Source organism: Schistocerca serialis, chromosome 4, assembly GCF_023864345.2.
Source record: "Schistocerca serialis cubense isolate TAMUIC-IGC-003099 chromosome 4, iqSchSeri2.2, whole genome shotgun sequence".
In the NCBI taxonomy this organism is placed as follows: domain Eukaryota; kingdom Metazoa; phylum Arthropoda; class Insecta; order Orthoptera; family Acrididae; genus Schistocerca; species Schistocerca serialis.
In genome coordinates this window covers 508824732-508829607 of record NC_064641.1, presented here as the reverse complement: position 1 = coordinate 508829607, position 4876 = coordinate 508824732, and the positions used below count along the sequence as shown (strand labels likewise).

General features: G+C 40.8%; 1 pseudogene; it reads right to left on the bottom strand.

Moving 5' to 3' along the window:
- Positions 1-797: 797 nt before the first annotated feature.
- Positions 798-979, bottom strand: LOC126476529 (U2 spliceosomal RNA; annotated as a pseudogene).
- Positions 980-4876: the final 3897 nt, after the last annotated feature.

Genomic DNA, 4876 nt, shown 5'->3' with positions numbered 1-4876 from the left:
AAATACATTAACCTAACCTTCCTCTCCTGCAAGTGGACAGTTTCCTTGTGTTGGGTGTGCACTTGTCTTTCGATCCGCAAGGGTTCGAGTCCTGGAAAGGGCACCACCATTTTTAATTTCCCGCAAATTCCCGGATGGTAGGTAGGGTGGTACGTTGAAACAGACCTGGGACTTGCAAGCGACTTGGTGCCGGCAGTTGGGAGGGGGGCGGAGGCGTCACAGGGATGGAGAAGAGAGTGAAACATCCTACCGCCCCCAAAGACCGACAGGTCTCTGCAGGATTGGCCTGGAGGCACTATACCAGAATTCTAAATGGCTTACTTCCACCAGTATGACAGGGCTATAGAAAGAGAGAACATAACTAGCGCTGGATACCTTTAGCTATCTGATGACAGTCACCACCAATTTTGGTATAGGGGGAAATGAGTACCAAGTCCGTGGGAAGCCCCTGAGTGACATCATAGTAGCCTCCACAACGGTTGCCTGGCAAATCTAATCCAACTGCAGGAAAAAATTACTCAACATGCAAAGGGATTCTGATGTTATGTTCCTCTGGGCAGGTGGAAGAAAGGGCGAGAATGCCACGGACATGATTTGCAAGTTGGAGTGGTGGGCATTTTCACGTTCGGTAGGAATTTTTAACGAAAATTCAACCTACCACCTACACAAGGAGAGATTGCATTTGTGATAAACTCACCTGTATTAACGAATTTATAAGGTAGTAGGTAGATATTTACAACTCCTCTGTGTTGATATTTTTCTACCTTAAGAGACTTCGTAAGTAACGAGGCATATGACTACCTTAAGACAGTTCAGAAGTGAGGAGGCATCCTGTGACAGAGGTAGAGCACGCTCTTTGCACTCCGTCACGAGCCAAAAATGAATTTAATATTCTAGTCTTGTAAAGCAAGACACAAAAGATATTAAGCTGATAAGAACAGATTTTTTTACTGGATGAGAGAATACTTGGAGAAAATATAGCCTATGACATCGTTGTACAGGATTTTCACACGAAGAACCAACAAGTAACGGTTCTTTAGCGATGTGAAAACGCGTGATTGCTCTGATTTCTCTAGACTTCGAAAATAATGTGCATAAATGGGAGGAATGTACATTTCGCTTGAGGAATTCGAGGTGCTCTTTGCACTCCATCATGAGCCATATGGAGTAATTAATGAGTAGTTAACTAATGAATTTAATCAATCAGTCAATTAATTTGATATCAGAAGTGTGGCATTGTCACATTTACAACAGAGGGCAGGGGGAAGGGTAGGAGGAAAGTTCCGTCATCTTAAATAAATTATCACTCTGACAGAATGACCCTTACACCTTACTTACTGTAACTGGAATTCAATTCTGCGGGTTCTTTTAAGTTCGTTAATTGTAGCTGGAGAGACAGTCGCTGTGAGGAAGTTATATGTTATCATAGAAACCACAGCAGGCATTTACGTAGATTGCCCACGGAAAAGATACAACTATTCCATGCACTGGTGAACGGCCTCTTTGTTTGTGGGTTATAATTGAGAACTGCTGGAGCTCCCTAAAACAAGTACAGATTGGCCCCCTAGAGAATTTTATTGTGCTGGTTCAGTTTCATGAATAGCATGGGTTTTCCCAGGCGCCAGAGGAAACTTTTCTGGTTTCAGAGAAGTAAACAAGGACTACCAGGCAACATGATTACGACAAAAGTGTATGCAATTATCAGCAAACTGAATCAATGGTAATGACGGAAAGTACGTCTGTGACTGAGGTAAACGCCAAACTGAATCCTGTCATAATACTTATCGACTGAAATGTCCGAAAGTTTGAGGACTCGCGATATTATGAAATCGGTTATGAATGATGTTTGCTGGTGATGGACTTTCTGTGTAGAGATTAGATCAAAACATGTAAATTTTCACTACCAGAAATGTCTCCGTAGTTAGATCTCTGATATTTCTCCCGAATCGTTGGTTCAACAAGAAGATCCATCCGAACACAACAGTAGCCCGGGAATTTTCAATAGTGGTAAAAAACTGATCGTATTACGCTTTTGCGAAAGCTTTACGTTATGTTGTAGAGCTGATAAATAGGAAACAAGGAAAGGATCTTGTCATATGAGTGAACTAAACTTAATTATTCAGTTCAGTAGAAATAAGCGTCATTACATCCACGAAAACTAACATTTCTCTTTATGTGGGGCAGTTTGCCTTTCGTACATTTTGATTAATATACCGCTAATTTTCTGGTATGTTATTCCGAGGAAGGTGCAAAGGACCGGATGGAACATTAAGTGGAGACGGACGGTGGCGCATCTAAAGTTTACCTTTTTAGTGTAAACAAACAGTAACAGCATTGGCATATATAAGAGAGAAAAAATCGTGGCTGATTAAACTAGTCTCGTGCGTCAGTTACTGGAGTCAATTAGAAACATCTAACGCCTAGGTTTATCTAAAGCTTGACATCTTTAATTTACGGAACACGTGTTCTTAATACGTAATAGAGGTTTTATTTGTGGTAAACGTAAGATCGTGAATGCGCAAAATATAAAAGAAAATCCCGCGGTCAGGCCCAGAAGACCACGCGATAGTCGACCTCCGAATACAAAGAATTTAAGAACGAACATACCATCCAAAAGTACTAAGACATAGCATGTCCCAGGCTGTATATGGGTACATGCTGCTCAGTTGTTTGACAAGCCTCTGCGTTATCTTTAAGAGAGAACAACCCATACGCTAGAGGATGCAAAGGCTACATTACGGAATTTATCGTACAACAAACTATGCATAATGGTAGAAGAGCAGAATGGTAAACATTAACTATGGTAAGAGTAACAGTAAATACAAGATAATCTAAATGAACCAGCTGATACATTTGTTTGAGGCTTACAAGGGAACCTCCCCATCGCACCCCCCTCAGATTTACTTATAAGTTGGAACAGTGGATAGGCCTTGAAAAACTGAACACAGATCAATCGAGAAAAGAGGAAGCAGTTGTGTGGAACTATGAAAAAAATAAGCAAAATATACAAACTGATCAAATGTTTTCGGTTCCCATTGGAGAGGCACGTCATTTCGTCTACTAATCGCACGGTTTTGCGGTGCGACCGCAAAACACACACTAAACTTATTACAGTGAACAGAGACGTCAATGAACGAACGGACAGATCATAACTTTGCGAAAATAAAGAAAGTAAAATTTTCACTCGAGGGAAGACTTGAACCAAGGACCTCTCGTTGCGCTGCTGCATACGCTAACCACGTGACCACGGCGCTCCTGAGCTCACGTTCTCCTTGATGTTGAATATCTTGCCCTTGGACTACTCAGTTTGTATATTTTGCTCATTTTTTTCACAGTTCTACACAACTTCTTCCTCTTTTCTCGATTGATCTGTGTTCAGTTTTTCAAGGCCTATCCACTGTTCCAGCTTATAAGTAAATCTGAGGGGGGTGCGATGGGGAGGTTCCCTTGTTAGAACAACATCCAGTTGAATGCATTAACTCTTTATCAGGCAAACAGCATTAAAATTCAAGATGCTAAATAAAAGAGAAAACAGTCTGTGGATCTAGCAGCGTGCGGCGACGGGTTTATTATAGCCACGTAGGGTTGTCCATCAGGATGGAGCAAGCATATATATTGAGTTGTCTGGAGGACTAATGCTAGGTTGAAAGACTCCTAACAAAGTAGGTCGCTGTCAGACGTTGAGGAATTCTTGAGAAACATTCGTCAACCTAGAATCCTTTAGAAGTAAAATTTACGGGCCCGGTAGAGAAGACTCAGAGAACTTCTTAACATTTCATTACGTCACGCCAATACGAACTATACAAGGAAAACTTGCGCATTACACTAAGGTTATTCAAGCAAAACCAAGATGAGACATTTTGAGACGAGTTAACAAATATCCATTCTTCCCCCCGATGTCTCTCATGTCGACATTCATGCTGAGAACAGAGAAAACAGTGCCCATTTCGAAGCGTACAAACAGTTTTATTTCGAGAATGGACTAACAAAAAATAACCTAGCGATCAGAGATCGTGTATCAGGTGCTGCTAATCGGAGGCTGTGTTGTTCTATGTCGTCAACATTGGACTTCAACTTAGAGGGATGTGAAATTTGTACATCACTATTGCAGCTGTTACAGTAGCTTCAGTAACCGGAGCCACTGCCTCTCCTTAAAGTTCCCCCCTCATCTATCCGTACAAGAGCGTGAACGTTCCGTTCTAGACTTGTCACTATGGGGAAATTTCTACTAGTAACTCGGACGGAATCAACGCCACTACCATGGCACTTTAGTAAGCTCGCCAATCAGTGATGGTGGACGGGTGACCGGATTGAGGAATGAGAAAACGATCACAATAGTGCGCTGTAGACTGTATACATCACATCATATACCTGACACTGGAACAATTGTGTAAATAAAAATAAATTTTTAATATAACACGTTTTAAAATCGGATTATAAAGAATAAAATAGTTTCTCCTAGCCCTGCACAAATTGCTAGCTGCATACAGTTAGTCTTGAGAATTTTTATAGCCATTACAGTACTTGTAAGATTAATACCTAAGACATGGAACGGATGCAATATATAAAAAGGGAGTGAACAGCTCATCTCCTGTTATCTACTGCATGCCATTCCCCCCCCCCCCCCCCCCGCCAACACACGTTTTCCATTATGAACTTAAGAGTATTATCATAACAATTAAAAATTCAAAAGCACAAATTATCAGTATTACATGTATGGGTTTAGGAATCTATATGGATTAGCAGAAATTATTTTATAGTTTCTAACCCCATTTAAAAACTCTGCTACATCAAAACTATTATTTTTATTCAAATAATTATTTATAAATGTTTTTCACCACCACCCTCCTCCTACCGCATAGACTGACAAGAAAGC